Here is a 17,733-nt window from a genome sequence, read left to right as displayed (position 1 = left end):
TATAGTTCTTCCTCAAACTCTGGTTGCTTCCGCCAACTGCTGCTGTTGCTGATTACAGAATTGCTAGTCGTCTTCTAAAGGTCCCTAATAAGGGCAATTCCACATAAAATATGTAGCCGCCTGTGATCCTAGACAGTTTTCTGCTAATTGTTATTAGGTTCTCTATTCGATGTCAGTAATCGTCAATCTTGTCTAATTTATTGCACAACGAACTGCTGCACCTTGTGCGCTGCTGTGGGAATTTAACTTGTTGGATCATCGTAGATTCGATGATAACTCACAGCTTTTTACGAGGTGTAGTGCCCATTGTCACATCGGATCTCAGTCCAAATGCGACTTTTACGAGGACCCACCAACTAAACTCCCGGATTAAATTTAACTGCCAAGTATGAAGTGAACGGACGGTTCATTGTATGTATGCTGGCTGCTGTTGCCTGCCTAAATCAATTTGGTGCAGAATTACCCGTAGGCGGTTCGAGTCAGAGGCAGGAGCTGTTGATCGAGAAATTCTGGCGCCGCGAATATTCAAGGAGACGGTGCGATTGTTTTAAGCGGCTTATTCACCCTTGAAAGATGATCCGCCAAAATAGTAGGCGTATTCGAAATGTGCTGGTCACATCTGATTATCTCATAAAAATCTCACGAATGCGGGTTATTGTCCACTTGAAGGCCTAATGGTGAATAAGATTAAATATTTGCTATTTTAGCTTTGAACGATAGTTCACGAATACAGTGGACGATCATGAATACTATTTCATAGTTCCCAAAAATAATGATTCAACTAGTAGTAAGGTTCAATCACTAAACTATGATGGATGAAAGTCGATGAACCTAACTCTTCTCGTCGTTTTTTCCTAAAACATATGACAAGAAAAAACTTATAATATTCGCGCTTTACTACTAAAGATAACAATGGAAGCTTGTGTTTAGGTTATAGAGAATAAACAGAAAAAAGGGAAACAAAAAAAATAACTTTCTTTTATGACTTCAGAAGAAAGTCTACTTCAACTAGTATAGAATTAGCGAAGCTTGTGTTAATAAATGCAAGTTTTCTGTCGGCATTAATTTCAGCATAACTAATCACCATCTGAACGAGCGGACCTCCATTGCTTAAATGTCATTCGTGTTTGGCGCATCTTCAGTGTCATCACGATGTCAGCGGGGTGGCGCTTCGTATGCATGTTGGTGACTCGCCTTAATATCCGAAAGTGAAATTTTCATTCGACACACTTTTTCGTACGCTTCACCCACAGCCACCAAATGGTACCACTTTCGCCATCTCCCGCTGACTGTTCCACAAACAACGGCGACGCCAATGGTGTGTATCTATGCCCAATTGACAATTACCTCCGCGTTTGGTGCGTCGTGGCAATACACCCGACAACAACGTTGGCGTTGATTGAATCTAACGCCATGGTCGGGTAATTAATGTCAAAGGTGGCGAGCATTAATAAAGTTACCTCGTGCTCGATGTCCACTGCAAGAGTCGCCGATCTGCGCGGAGCATAAAAAGCTCGACTACAGAGCTGCTAAAAATGCTTAAATGTAAATATGAATATTACAGACATCATCATCATCATCATCATTTCCAGTTTTCACGCACGTGTTTTTATAAATGATTATTTTACATATGTGTAGTCAGAAGCATTGGTCTTTTAGACAGAATTGTAGGTTTGTTGAAACAAAGAAGAGGTGTTAGCAGGGTTGTAAATATTCGACAGCACTGGATGACGGTTTGTTTTTTAGAATTTAATTTTTTTAATTTTCTTCCTGCTTTAAAATTAACCTCACATTCCCGGAGAGGCAGAGAAGTAAACAACAACTCACATCACAAATTTACTTGCTGGGATAATGGGCAATGTACACATTCACCCAACAAATGATAAAAAATCACCACGCGTTATATGGGCCACTCAGTCTCATTGAGTGAGTTTTGTGGGATATTGATTCCATTTTCTGATCACACACGCAACAACAATCAGGGATAACGTTAACAAACCGCACACGTAGCCCTGAATGTCCCGATGAGTGTTCTTCAGGCAAAATGGGCCTCCCAGGGGAACGATAGGTACGGATTTTGAAAACTGTTCAACAGCATATAAGCATAGAAGCATATGGAGACGCATGGTACACTTGTGCGATGATTCATGTTGTGGCTAAACTTTTTATGCAAATCACATCAGTTTTATTAACTAAATGAACAAGTGTGCATGCATTTGTATGGAATCATTTGGTTGGATCCTCATTTTTTGATAGAACAGCTAGAGTACAGTTGCAGTCTTTTATATTGTAGAAAAATTTCGATTTATCTAATTCAATATGAGTAAAATTTGCCGATTCAGAAAAACTTCCTAACGGAAATCAACCCAGCATGTTCCTGCAAGCCTCAACAGCTTTTGCGTATTATGTGCAGTCCAAATTAGTTTGATGCAGATGTTTTAGTTCAGCGGTTCTCAACCTGGGGTACATGTACCCTGGGGGTACCTTCGCCGGGCCCAGGGGGTACCTAGCATTAGCATTTGCATTGTGCGAACTGCTGCACAAATTCGTAGGTGGTACAAGCCAAGACTATTGTATGAGAGTAGCATCACTTTCAACCGTTACCAAAGATATTGATTTGGGACTAATCACTAACTCTTAGATGGAAGCAATGTACTCTCCAATAGTCGAGATCTGTCCTAGCCACGTCCTTGCGAATGCTGAGGAAGGGGAAGGATGGTTTGTTGGTTACCTACTCAGAGTGTAAAATAATCGAAATTTTTTGGTGAAGTCCACCTTTCTTCAATTGTCAGTTGACTCCAGACACATTTATAGTCGGCTTTGGGCAGTCAGTATTCAGTTGAATATTAGTCATTGAATATTTATGCACATTTTACAAACTGATAAATTATCTGAAATCTGAACACGTTTCAAATGAGTAAAGTGATTTATCACACAGGACTGAATCTGATTTTCATCCGCGAGGCACTTTCAACAATGCTAATAATGTTTTTTTCTGCACATAGTAAACACACTCAGTGACAGTCGAATGAATGAGTTGGTGGAGTAGTCGTCTGACTATGTCATTCTATGTTTTGAATATTCATGCGATGTTTGTCAAAATTCGGACCGAAGTTGCTTCATGAAGATGAATATTTTAGGCTCTGCACCTACTTAAGAAAGTTGCAGAGAACTCTACGACCTCTCATAGGAGCCACGGGAGGTTTTGGGATTGAGTGGAAGGTTATAACAGTAGGAATCGTTTTGGTATAACGTGAAACAAAGAAAGAACCAAGATAGAAATACAAAGTAGGAAAGGGACAAGCCTGGAATTGAACCCACGACCTCCTGCTTATAAGGCAGAAGCGGAAGCCACTAGACCACCGAGCTCGTCTTCGCCGGGCCCAGGGGGTACCTAGGACAAAAATACATACATAATGGCTGATATATTACAATTTTAATCAAAACTTATTGATAAGGTTTTGATATATGCATAAATTTTAAATTTCAGATTTTTTTCTTGTACATAATATGGATGGCGATCAGTAACTGAGAGACTATTGAGTCCTGCCCTCTACAACCAGCACAGTGGATGGAGGGCTGTGGCACAAAAGACCAAAAAGAGAGGACGACGAATGAACAAATTTTAAAAATCTTCTGTGTAATCTTCTGTTGAATGATAATATTTAGAATATGCTTCTGAACTACAATTTAGAGTCTACACGTTCGGAAGGATAAATTTGAGAGAAATGAAGTTTTTTTTTTCAAAAAGCTCAGTTGCTTCGTTTTCTACGCTTTTCTAGTTTCTACGCTTCTCGAAAGACTCCTTTTAAGCACCTCGGAATACTCTTTTCAAGAGGATCGGAAGCCTCCTTTAAAAAGGTTCGGAAACCTGCTTTCAAGATGTTCAGAGGCCTTCTTTCAAGAGGCACGGAAGCTCCCTTCCAAGAGGCCCGAAAGCCCCATTTTAAGAAGCCCGGAATCCTTCTTACTAAAGGTCCAGAAGCCTCCATCCAAGAGGCCCGGAAGTCCCCTTTCAAGAGGCCCGGAAGCCTTTTTCAAAAGGTTCGGAAACTTTATTAAAAAAAAAACCCGGGAAGTCTCCTTTCAAGAGACCCGAACACCTCCTTTCAAAAGGCACGGAAGCCTCCTTTCAAGCGGCACGGAAGCCTCCTTTTAAGCGGCACGGAAGCCTCCTTTCAAGAGGCACGGGAGCCTCCATTTAAGAGGCCTGGAAGCTTCTTTCCAAGAGGCACGGAAGTCTCAATTTCAAGAGGCCCGGAAGCGTTCTTTTGAGATACTTGTAAGCCTCCTTTCAAGATGCTTGGAAGCCTCCTTTCAAGATGCTTGGAAGCCTCCTTTCAAGAGGCTCGGAAGCCTCCTTTCAAGAGGCTCGGAAGCCTCCTTTCAAGAGGCTCGGAAGCCTCCTTTCAAGAGGCTCGGAAGCCTCCTTTCAAGAGGCTCGGAAGCCTCCTTTCAAGAGGCTCGGAAGCCTCCTTTCAAGAGGCTCGGAAGCCTCCTTTCAAGAGGCTCGGAAGCCTCCTTTCAAGAGGCTCAAGAGCCTTCTTTCAAGAGGCTCGGAAGCCTATTTTCAAGAGGCTCGGAAGCCTCCTTTCAAGAGGCTCAAGCCTCCTTTCAAGAGGCTCAGAAGCCTCCTTTCAAGAGGCTCAGAAGCCTCCTTTCAAGAGGCTCGGAAGCCTCCTTTCAAGAGGCTCAGAGCCTCCTTTCAAGAGGCTCAGAAGCCTCCTTTCAAGAGGCTCAGAAGCCTCCTTTCAAGAGGCTCAGAAGCCTCCTTTCAAGAGGCTCAGAAGCCTCCTTTTCAAGAGGCTCAGAGCCTCCTTTCAAGAGCTCAAGCCTCCTTTCAAGAGGCTCAGGCCTCCTTTCAAGAGGCTCAGAAGCCTCCTTTCAAGAGGCTCCAGCCTCCTTTCAAGAGGCTCAGAAGCCTCCTTTCAAGAGCTCAGAAGCCTCCTTTCAAGAGGCTCAGAAGCCTCCTTTCCAAGAGGCTCAGAGCCTCCTTTCAAGAGGCTCAGGAAGCCTCCTTTCAAGAGAGCTCAAGCCTCCTTTCAAGAGGCTCCAGAAGCCTCCTTTCAAGAGGCTCAAGCCTCCTTTCAAGAGGCTCGGAAGCCTCCTTTCAAGAGGCTCAGAGCCTCCTTTCAAGAGGCTCAGAAGCCTCCTTTCAAGAGGCTCGGAAGCCTCCTTTCAAGAGGCTCAGGCCTCCTTTCAAGAGGCTCGGAAGCCTCCTTTCAAGAGGCTCGGAAGCCTCCTTTCAAGAGGCTCAGGAAGCCTCCTTTCAAGAGGCTCAGAAGCCTCCTTTCAAGAGGCTCAGAAGCCTCCTTTCAAGAGGCTCAGAAGCCTCCTTTCAAGAGGCCCAGGCCTCCTTTCAAGAGGCCAGAAGCCTCCTTTCAAGAGGCCAGGCCTCCTTTCAAGAGGCCGGAAGCCTCCTTTCAAGAGGCCCGGAAGCCTCCTTTCAAGAGGCCAGGCCTCCTTTCAAGAGGCCCAGAGCCTCCTTTCAAGAGGCCCAGAGCCTCCTTTCAAGGCCAGAAGCCTCCTTTCAAGAGGCCCAGGCCTCCTTTCAAGAGGCCAGAAGCCTCCTTTCAAGAGGCCCAGGAAGCCTCCTTTCAAGAGGCCAGGCCTCCTTTCAAGAGGCAGAGCCTCCTTTCAGAGGCCAGGAAGCCTCCTTTCAAGAGGCCCAGGCCTCCTTTCAAGAGGCCCGAAGCCTCCTTTCAAGAGGCCCGAAGCCTCCTTTCAAGAGGCCCAGAAGCCTCCTTTCAAGAGGCCCGGAAGCCTCCTTTCAAGAGGCCAGAAGCCTCCTTTCAAGAGGCCCAGAAGCCTCCTTTCAAGAGGCCCGGAAGCCTCCTTTCAAGAGGCCCAGGCCTCCTTTCAAGAGTCCCGAAGCCTCCTTTCAAGAGGCCAGAAGCCTCCTTTCAAGAGGCCCGGAAGCCTCCTTTCAAGAGGCCCAGAAGCCTCCTTTCAAGAGGCCCAGGAAGCCTCCTTTCAAGAGGCCCGAAGCCTCCTTTCATTAGGCCAGGCCTCCTTTCAAGAGGCCAGGAAGCCTCCTTTCAAGAGGCCAGGAAGCCTCCTTTCATTAGGCCAGGAAAGCCTCCTTTCACGAGGCCCCGAAGCCTCCTTGCAAGAGGCCCGGCAGCCTCCTTTTAAGAAGCCCGGAAGCATCATTTCTAGAGGCCTGGAGGTCTCCTTTCAAGGGGCCAGGGAGCCTCCTTTCAAGAGGCCAGAAGCCTCCTTTCAAGAGGCCCGGAAGCCTCCTTTCAAGAGGCCCGGAAGCCTCCTTTCAAGAGGCCCGGAAGCCTCCTTTCAAGAGGCCCGGAAACCTCCTTTCAAGAGGCCCAAAAGCCTCCTTTCAAGAGGCCCGGAAGCCTCCTTTCCAGAGGCCCGGAAGCCTCCTTTCAAGAGGCCCGGAAACCTCCTTTCAAGAGGCCCGGAAGCCTCCTTTCAAGAGGCCCGGAAACCTCCTTTCAAGAGGCCCGGAAGCCTCCTTTCAAGAGGCCCGGATACCTTCTTTCGAGATGTGCGGAAGTCTCCTTTCAAGAGGCCCGGAAGCCTCCTTTCAAGAGGCCCGGATACCTTCTTTCGAGATGTGCGGAAGTCTCTATTCAAGGGGCTTGGAATTCACCCTTCTAGGGGCTTGGAAGTCTACGTCCCAGAGAGTTAGAGGCGTCATTTCAAGATGCCTCCTTTTAAATGGTTCAAAAGCCGCCTTTCAAGAGGCTAGGAAGCCTCTCTTCCAGCAGAACTCTGAATAATGAAAATTTCAGCCGTTAGTTTCCGTTATCTTATGAGTTGCACTTAAAAATAGGGGGTACCTCAATTAATTCAAAAGTGCGAAGGGGTACCTCTCAAGAAAAAGGTTGAGATACGCTGTTCTAGCTTCTCCAAATTATTCTGGAGCTTAGATCATTTGCTCTAGCAGGTCAACTACGCCTGGTATCCAATCGGAATCAACTAAAAATGTCCATACTCCCTGCCGTAGTAGTTTTTTTATATTTCCAGACTAAGGCTGGAGTGGCCTATGCAGTGCATAAAAGACTTCTCCATTCAGTTCGGTCCATGGCTGCATGTAACCAACCACGCAGTCTGCGGACGGATTCTGATTGGATATCAGGCATAATTTACTATGTCTTCTTCTTCTTCAATGGCTCTACATTCCTACTGGAACTTGGCCTGCTTTTCAACTTTTCAACTTCAACTAGCATTTCCTCAGTTATTAGTTGAAAGCTTTCTATGCCCTCCATTGCATGAGTATGTATCTTGTGTGGCAAGTACAATGGATACACTATGCCCAGGGAGTCGAGAAAGCTTCCAACTCGAAAACATCCTAGACCGGACCGAGAATCGAACTCGCCATCTCCGGATTGGCAATCCTACGCCTTTGCTCGCAAGGCTATTGGAGAGCCCAATTTATCATGTAGACCAATTGATCTAGATTCGAGAACAATCTGGAGAACCTAGAACATCTGCATCAAACTAATTTGGTCTGCACATACTATGCAAGGGCTCTAGGGATTTGAATGGACTTGCTGGGTTGATTCCGGTTGGATATACGGTCTAGTTGACTTGCTAGACCAAATGATCTGAACTCCAGAACAGTTTGGAGATCCTTGAACATCTGCAACAAACTAATTTGGACTGCGCATAATACGCAAGGGCTTTAGGGGCTTGCAGGGACATGCTGGGTTGATTTTGGTTATGGAGCTCCTCTGAATCGGTAAATTTTACTCATATTGAATTTGGTAAATCGAAATTATTCTGACTGGATCTGTACTCTGACTTTTTTAAACTGCATCTGTACTCCAGCTGTTCCAGCAAAAAATAAGGATCACTAGAAACATAACAAATTAGAAAACTACAGGAAGCTAGATGAGGTGGATAAAACAGCCGACTCCCGGGAACCTTTTGTTTAAAATCATAACTCTAATAATTTCTTGATCGCAGTATTCAACATGTTGAGCAAGATGTACTTCTCAACATGCAATTAGGTTCAGGTGTCCCATAATACAAGTTCAATACAAATGCTTGTATACTTGTTCATTTAATATTTAGTTAATAAAACGAATTTGATGAAATTTGTATAACCATGCACCATGCGTCTCCATATGCTTTTATGCTTATATGCTGCTGAACAGTTTTCAAAATCCGTACCTATCGTTTCCTTGGTATACTCATTTTTGCTTGAAAAACACTCATAGGGCCATTGAAATATCATAATATCTGAGATTATCGTAATAACTTAGTATTTGAACTCATCTGAACATGCAATTATGCAAACATGCAAGTGACTTAGAGCGATGATCCCTTTCATACTTTGTGACCAAATAATCTCGGAATTTTTCCAATCAAACAACAAACGCCAGCAACCAGTCGATTTTATAGGTCGAGAACTACAAATGCACACATGAGTATCGCGAATACATTTTTTTTCTGATTTTTTCATCCAGTGGATTATTAGCTTCAACTTTGAGTTTGCCAACATATTTCTGCTTTGTCTTTCTGACTGAGAGACGTCATCATAGGCAGAGAAAAATGTAAAACAAATGGTGTTGGCAACGATTTTTTGGCTAGCCACAGTCGCGCTCACCACGGTGGCGATGAATACGATCGCAAATATTTCTTCCATGGATGTCAGAAGTCCTTTCACTTACCCTTCGAAAATTAAAATAATTACGCATTGAAATATCCAGATTGCATAATAGTTCTGAAAAAAATATATAGGGAGATGGCTTCCAAATGGCAGAGTTTATAATGGTGCGGAAAAATGATTTTTTGATTAAGTTTCGTAGTCTATTTCGTAGAGAGAATTTATTATTATTTGTACATTTTTCAGCGTTTTATTTTGTGTGGCTGTTTGAAGTTATAAAATACAGAGAAAAAGGAAAATCTGCGCTTTAGACATTCTCAAAAATGGTGGTCCGAAACCAATTTTTTTCTAGATAGTCCGAAACCGATCTATGTTTGCACGCAATTGCGCATAATTTCTATTATTATTGCTGTTTGGAGTCAGAACAGAATACTTTCTACCTAATCTAGTTAATTTTATGTTTGATATTCTTTTGACATACAAAATTAATACCTACTTGTAAAAGAATTTAAATCACTCCATTGCAAGATGCTGTCTCTATCGAAGTAGGCGCTTGCTTTGAACAAGTAGAGGGGTCGGTTTTAGACCACCCTGATTTTTTCGCAATATAACGCACCACATATGGTGTAACCTACACTATTTAAAATCAACACATTTTTGCTAGCCAAAATCTATAGATTTAACTTATGATTATATTAGTTTGTTAAACTTATGTTATACTTATGATATAAGCGCATACATTATCATTTTCCACAAAACCATCCTGACATAAAAATATAATTCTTATACAATTATCTAGTTTTTTACAAACACAGAAAAAAAATACTAATCAGCGCGTTAAAAATAAAGGCGCCAAAAATTACAATAATCTTTTCCAATAAGGTCGCCCCAAATGTATGCAATTTCCATAGCATTATGCCACTAAAGCATATAAATAGTGACATAATTGCATACATACAGACGATAATATCGTTTTAATTCACGCGCTTTTTGGCATTCCCTTTATGTACATAATTTTTTGTATAAATTTCAACACCTTTTTCAATCTGTAAATATTTTCGAATTGTAAAATTTTAAACAAAATTAATATAACAACTTATTCGTTAAGCCTTATACAAAATTGTTTTCAAATTTGGCACCCAGCGTTTGAACTCAGAGTAATATCTGGAAAAATATTTATGAAATTTGATCAAACAAATTTTCGTTCGTAAAGTTTCGGAAGAAATCTTACATGTGACAGGTTTAGATCTAAGCTTCACATTCACTACACCCATGAAGCAAACTTCGGTGGGACAAATTGAATCATCTCCCATCTCTATGACCGACACTGCACGACGCAGCGGACGACGGACACTATCGACGACACCATCAAAGTGCGATACAACTTCATTCATCTGCTCCATTGCATGGCGTGGCGGCGGGGCGTCGACCTTCTTGTTCCATCACGGTTATTAGATTGATTGGAATTTGTTAACGAAATTACACGACCCACAAAGCGCGCAGCGCAAGTGATTTCAAGCTTGACTGCCGTGTTGTTGGCCTCAAAATTGCGAAGATGCGCGCGGCATCAATCAAAACGGGCCATCGACTCGTTATGCAATATCGTCATCCGCGAGTTCTCTTCGGCTTGTTGCTGCTGCGGCACCTCCGGGCAAATGTCAACGGGTCACATTCTGCAAAGCCGTATCTAATGTGTTTGGACTGCACCAAAATGAGGTGCGAAAGACGTCGGTTTCCAAGAGACCAACGAGCATGTCAAAACGTATATGATTTAGAGGTGGAAATGACGACGGACTGCGCTGCAGAGCTAGCTTGAATCATTTCGTAATGCACAACCTGGAGTTACATATGTATTTACATATTTACAAGCCAGACCGCTGCTTAATATATCTGTGTTCAAATTTCTCGCGCCTCAGGAGGGTCGTCTGAGCGAAGTATAATCACTTTATAATAGACTAATTTACGTCAATCTGGTCCACTGCAGGAATGCGAGAAATTTATCGTCCGTCGCCGTCACATACATACTAAGTGTAACAAAGTTCAGAATTGGATCGTTTAGTGAGTGATAGTGCTTATTTTAGTCATGTTCCAAGGCAGATGAAAAGAACGAAGATTAATCTTCGGCTTCCCATCATCGGTGTGCCGATATGTCGGCTAACAACAATAGAGAGGCAACGTGGTCAGCAGCAACCAAATCAATGCGCTATACTTATCGATAGAAGGGCTATTGATCAGTTTTCATTGCGGTAGCTGCCGCATCCGACACGCTTCAAAGCATCATTTATAGCTATTTATAGTGGAATGCGGCGATGCGATTCCATCGCCGTCACACATTGAGCTGCGGCCACAGCCGACACGCCATTCAACGTTGGTTCGGTATAAACAAAACACCTATAGGTTAAGCCCTCAGTACACCTCCAGGATGGACTGCATTCTCTATATTTTGCGGCGCCACCACGGTCCAACAACAACGACGTGATTCGATGCGATATGCATGAATAGCAGCCAGCTTTGTGTTTTTGATTTCATTTCTTCGGCTAAATAGTTTTCACCTTTTTCGTGAGCTGATTAGCATTAAATGCGTGGTCCGTACTGGAGACTACACAACAAAAGACAAGAAGGCGGTCATGGGCTTATGCCTGGCTGGCCGTTGGCCATTCATAACACCCAAACGCAGTAGGAAAGTTGGAGTCCAACGACTTTTGTAGCTTCTGTGCTGGTAGGACATGCGAATGTTACGGTTTGGGTACTTCGCTGTGGTCAACGACTGCCCGTTGTGCTCTGTGATGCGTGTAATGCTACAATATTGTATGGCATGCAAGATATAGTGACTCGCTGGGGTATGTGGTGATAAAACTCGCACCGTGTTCACTTGTGGAAGCATTCGTAAGTGTATATGTACACTCAAATGATAAACCTATTTTATTTTATTTTTCATTAAATGAGAGTTGTACAAACATCTCAAAATTCACGTTTAAAAGCTTTTTTACTTCTATGATTATGTGTGATTAATACTGAATCACAGAAATTTCAGATACAAAGACTCGAACAAAATTTTGCTGAACACTTTATCGCTTCTACTTCACCAACCGACTTACAAATTGTCGCTTCTACGCCGCCAACCGACATGCAAACTAAATTTAAATAACTAAAATTCACAACCGAATATGGGCCTCGAAACCATCTGTTTGGCGTTGACAGGCACTCTTTTGCAACGTACTGCGGGCTGTGGGTTCGATGCTCTCTTCAGTCATAAAAGTTCAAATCACACAAATTTATATACAAGATTTGATAAATAGATATACAGAAAATAGATAGCATTGTTAAGTGAAGTGAACATCGTAGCATACATTTTCAACAGAAATCTGTTTAATATGTTTAACATTCTTTTTTTGTTTGTTCTCAATTTCAGATAATAAAGTAACCAAATTGTTACGATATGAATCAAATCATCAAAATTGCTGAACATCTAGCTTGAGTGGTAAGTCATAAACTGATTACAAAATTATTTTTAGACCTTGTGTATCCCATCCCTTGCCATACAATTAGTTAGCGCTCTTTCACGACATTCCACCACATTGTATCTACACAGATACGTAGTTCAACCTCAATAGTAAGGGCATCTTCAGTGTCTCGTACTTGACTCAACTAATCGAGTAAAGAAAGAGAAATAAGGCATATGGTTGCATAAGGAAATAAACTTGTCATCCAATTCATGTTGTAAGAATAATGATTGGTGCAAATATTGGCTGTAATCTGGGTTCAATTATAGTGTCCCATTTTCTGAAAATCTGGTCGCCTTTCCTCGAAAAGGAGGTGATATTTCCGGGAATTCGATGCTAATTTTGTAATCATAGCAGAAACTATCATACCTAGCATAAAACCGAAATTTGCTGAAGAGATAATGCAAAATAACGATCAGTCAGTTGGGAAAAGAAAGGAATGTTAGTGTGTGATTATTATTGCTATATATTAGTGACCGAGAATTCTTCCGCATCTCCACAATTACTAAGGAAAGGAAGTTATGTTAGTTGGGTGGGGAAATCAGAAGACTAGATCGGGATTCACTATGGAAAGTGATATGACCTATGCAACTTCTATTCTAATAATTAGTACGGATGTCTTGAAATACGACAGTATCAGCATCTCCTTATCTTGTTCAATTGTTTATCCTTCGCAAGGATGAACAATCAATAATTGCTCAAAGTGAGCGATTGTTCATTTGAATTTTGATTCAAGCGCCCGCGCCATAATTTCTTCAAAGCGATTCAAGTAGAAAAAGAACGGGATTGAAATTGAAAATAAGGAGAGACTCGTGAATGTTCAGCCACATTGATAGTTAGCCAATGTCAATCAGCAACCCTTATTAAATCTCATTCTGAGATTAAACAAATATACAACAAGAAATATTTTGTTAATTTATGTTTTGCCTTTCTCGTACACCTCCATTACTCCGTACATTTCCATTACTTTTTTTTGTGTACATACTAACCCATGTTTTTATTTAGTTTTTCAACTTTCTTCTTCTCCTTATTGGCATTACATCTCCCACTGGGACATTGCCGCCTCGCAGTTTAGTGTTCATTTAGCACTTCCACAGTTATTAACCGCAAGGTTTCTAAGCCAAGATACCATTTTTGCATTCGTATGTCATGATGTGCTATGATGATACTTTTATACCCAGAGAAGTCGAGAGAATTTCCAACGCGAAAATTTCCTAGACCGGCACCGGGAATCGAACCCAGCCACCCTCAGCATGATCTTGCTTTATAGCCGCGCATCTTACCGCTAGACTAGACCTTTACGGATTCTTTTAATACATTCGTAACTTTTTGTCGAAAAACCGTAAGAGCACTCAGTGGCGTTTACGTAAAAGTAGAAGTGTGTTAAAGAAAGTACGCCACTTTCAAAATGTTGTGGGCAAAAAATAGCAGAGAGAAATAAAATAGTAGAGATATAGAGTAAAAATTCAAAATGATGCCTAATGATTCATGGGAGGTCTTCGAACTGGAGTTTTAAATTCCATGGCAACTGTTGATTCCATAGCAAAGATCTGGAAAATTTTGACTTCCAAAATACACCAGAAGATATCCGTCTAGTTCACGCAGTTAATAGCACTGCTTCGGTTTGTTGATCGCAGGATTCGGTTTGACTAAAAAGAGTACATTTACAAAAAGTGAAAATAGAGTACAAAAGAGTACGACCCTTGTTTTTTTTTTAATTTGCAATTCAAGTTTGATATTGTATCGTTTTGACTCAAATTCCCAACATGACTCCTATTCCGAATTATTTTATTATTTATTCAGACTAAGGCCGAAGTGGCCTGTGCGGTATATAAGAGTCTTCTCCATTCGGCTCGGTCCATGGCTACACGTCGCCAGCCACGCAGTCTACGCAGGGTGCGCAAGTCATCTTCCACCTGATCGATCCACCTTGCCCGCTGCGCACCTCGCCTTCTTGTGCCCGTCGGATCGTTGTCGAGAACAATTTTCACCGGGTTATTGTCCGACATTCTGGCTACGTGCCCGGCCCACCGAAGTCGTCCGATTTTCGCGGTGTGAACGATGGATGGTTCTCCCAACAGCTGATGCAACTCGTGGTTCATTCGCCTCCTCCACGTACCGTCCGCCATCTGCACCCCACCATAGATGGTACGCAGCACTTTCCTTTCCAAAACTCCGAGTGCGCGTTGGTCCTCCACGAGCATCGTCCAGGTCTCGTGTTCGTAGAGGACTTCCGGTCTAATGAGCGTTTTGTAGATTGTCAGTTTGGTACGGCGGCGAACTCTATTCGATCGGAGCGTCTTGCGGAGTCCAAAGTATGTACGATTTCTAGCCACTATTCGTCTCCGAATTTCTCTGCTGGTATCATTTTCGGCAGTCACCAGCCCAAGTACACAAATTCTTCTACCACCTCGATTTCGTCACCACCGATGCCAACTCGCGGTGGGTGGCTCACATTGTCTTCTCTTGAACCTCTTCCTATCATGTACTACTCCTATTCCGAAGTGCACCTCGATTTGAATGACATGATTATTCGCGTGGTTCTTTTTATGGGATGGATGTTGAATTTGATTGTAATCTTCATCATCCGTACGGAAAACCGATGGAATTTTGAATTCTATGAAGCTAAAATGCCAATGTTTTTTAATATGAGTCATGGTCGGGATTTGAGTCAAAATGGTATATATATTTCTTTCACATTTGAGAGTACTGCAATTTTTCATTTTTAATGAGAGATGTCACACGATGTTTAAATATCTGCTTCTTTCAATGGTTTCACCCCATCACTCTGATTGCCCCACCCCCCCTCCACTACCCTCATTATCCTGAATGGAACACTACCCCGAAAGGCCATTACCCCGAAAACATTTCGAATCTATAGTATTCCATTATTATTGTTAATCGCAAAATGACAATCTTTGCTAAGGATAATAAAAAGTTAGAGGAAAAGCATTAAAGATTCTTTTCCATTATTAGCTGTAATAATACTACCCTTCGAAATTGAGTAATGGAGGAGATAATGTCTTCTTTCAATAGAATGCGTTTGCCCATCATAACGCAAATAGAGGAAATAATGCCTCCTTTAAATGAACGTGTTTGCCCGGTATAAAGCAAGGAGATAATGCCTTCTTGATTTGAACGCGTTTGCCCGGTATAAGACGCACAGAGGTGTTGATACCTTTTTTCAATAGAAAGCGTTTGCCCGGAATAAGGGAGATGATGCCTTCTTTATACGATCGCGTTTGGCGAATAGTGGAAATGATGTGTAAGGTGTAAGGCCAATAGAAGAAATGATGCCCGGTATAAGGCACACAGAGGAGATAATGCCTTTTTTCTAAAAAGAACGCGTCTGCCCGGAATAAGCCGAACAGAGGAGATGATGCCTGCTTTAACCCTTTCAGTCCCAAATTTTTCTAACTGGTATTACCCCCCAGAAACATTTTAGTTTTTTGCCGGTTTTATGGAAGTCATGAAGAGTAAATTATGGTTTTGAAGACCGTTATAAAACTAAAAATGTTACTTTACTGACAAACAACAGAAATATTTTCCCCTTGAAAAAGACACAATTCCCGTGTCGAAACGTCGGGTAAATAATAAACTCGTTGTGAAAATTGTAAGACTGAGTAGCCGTTCAATAAATAGAACTAAAAATGTGACTTGGGCCCGTAAATTTGATAGATATATTGAAGAAATTACAAAACAAGTTAAAACATATTTGTTTGGGATGTGCTAGATCATCCAAACTGTCCTTGAGTCCAGAACTTGCGATCTACAGTTACCATGCTAGCTTTTTTCGTCACTCCAAGCTTGGATATGTATTCAACCATGTCCATAACATATTCCTGAAGATATGGAGGTATGGTCAGATGGATTTGAAATATCCTGGGTCATCCAAACCGTCCTTGAGTTCAGAACTTGCGATCTACAGCAACGACACTAGCTTTTTTCGTCACTATAAGCTTGGATATGTATTCAACCATGTCCATAACATATTCCTGACGATCAAGAGCAATGGTCAGATGGTTTTGGGATATCCTGGATCATCCAAACCGTCCTTGAGTTTAGAACTTGTGATCTACAGATACGACACTAGCATTTTTCGACACTCCAAGCTTGGATATGTATTCAACCATGTCCATAACATATTCCAGAAGATAGAGAGATATGGTATGATATTTTTGGGACATCCTAGGTTATCTAAACCGTCCTTGAGTTTAGAACTTGTGATCTACAGCTACGACACTAGCATTTTTCCTCGCTCAAAGCTTGAATATGTATTCCACCATGTCCATAACATATTCCTGAATATTTGGAGGCATGGTCAGATGATTTTGGGATATCCTGGGTCATCCAAACCGTCCTTAAGTTCATAACTTGCGATCTACAGCAACGACTCTAGCTTTTTTGTCACTATATGCGTGGATAAGTATTCAATCATGTCCATAACATATTCCTGAAGATCAAGAGATATGGTCAGATGGTTTTGGGATATTCTGGGTCATCCGAACCGTCCATGAGTTCAGAACTTGCGATCTACAGCAACGAAACTAGCTTTTTTCGACGCTCAAAGCTTGGATGTGTATTCAACCATGTCCATAACATATTCCTGAAGATTTGGAGGCATGGTCAGATGGTTTTGAAATATCCTGGGTCATCCAAACCGTCCTTGAGTTCAGAACTTGCGATCTTCAGCAACGATTCTTGCTTTTTTTGTCACTAGATGCGTGGAAATGTTCGATGTTCTATGACTCGGTATCGACTCATGCAAACAAATTATGCCATATTGTCTGGGCTACTGTGATGGATGGTCCCTTAAAAGAGCTTTCCAAGGAATTTCCATTCCACATCTCGATATTTCCACGAGTCGTTGGTACCTTCAATATCGACTCATGAAGGTTTGACTGCATTAAGCTATATCCTTTGGGATATCCTGGGTCATCCAAATCGTCGTTGAGTCCAGAACTTGCGATCTACAACCACATTAGTAGATTTCCCACGTAACCGTAAGCTTTCAAAAAAGCCGTATATCGCGACTATACACAGTTAAAAATTCTTAAACTTACAAGCTATAGAAATATTTGAACCCATATTTTTGTGTTCATTAGCCTCTAATTTTAAATCCAACATTTTCTTGTGTGCAATATTGAATGCAAGCTTCATGCTAATGACAACCTGTAATTTTAAAAAGTGATGGAATAATGAGTCGAATCGAACGGAGCCTTGTTGTTACATCATATATGCTGTAACATTTTTATACTGTGTAGCGCTGTCACAGTGCAAACATGCGTCATATTGGCTCTTTAAGGTTACTCCTGACGGAATCCGAGATTAAAAGAGCTCGCGTTTTTGGGGGCACACCATCCGATACGGAAGCAACGCACAACTGTCATTTTTATTATTTCACGCATGCTGCGACGCTGCAAAGCTAAATCAACAAAAATGACAGTTGTGCGCCGCCTCTGAATAGAGTGATGTGCCTCCGAAAAAGCGAGCACTTTGGAACTTGGATTCCGTCAGGAGTGCCCTTAATATATTTTGCCGGAAAATCGAAATATAGTGCTAATAGTTACTTGGGTTTTCCGACACTCAAAGCTCCAATCACATGCATATAGCAACTTATTGTTTAGTAACTGTAGAATTTGTAGCCCAGAATATCCC

At 42.0% G+C, this 17,733-nt stretch overlaps 1 protein-coding gene across 2 annotated transcripts in view; it reads left to right on the top strand.

Annotated features, from left to right (window-relative positions):
• LOC134211577 (semaphorin-1A) overlaps nt 1-17,733 on the top strand; it is a 283,656-nt gene that overhangs the window by 93,862 nt on the left and 172,061 nt on the right. For both annotated transcript variants that reach the window (XM_062688580.1, XM_062688578.1), the window contains exon 2: nt 11,985-12,053. The gene's annotated coding sequence lies outside the window, so the exon portion shown is untranslated. The remainder of the gene's footprint in view (nt 1-11,984; nt 12,054-17,733) is intronic.

This window comes from Armigeres subalbatus, chromosome 2, assembly GCF_024139115.2.
Source record: "Armigeres subalbatus isolate Guangzhou_Male chromosome 2, GZ_Asu_2, whole genome shotgun sequence".
Lineage (NCBI taxonomy): Eukaryota > Metazoa > Arthropoda > Insecta > Diptera > Culicidae > Armigeres > Armigeres subalbatus.
The sequence above is the reverse complement of the archived record's forward strand: the minus strand, read 5'-3'. Positions and strand labels throughout refer to the sequence as shown.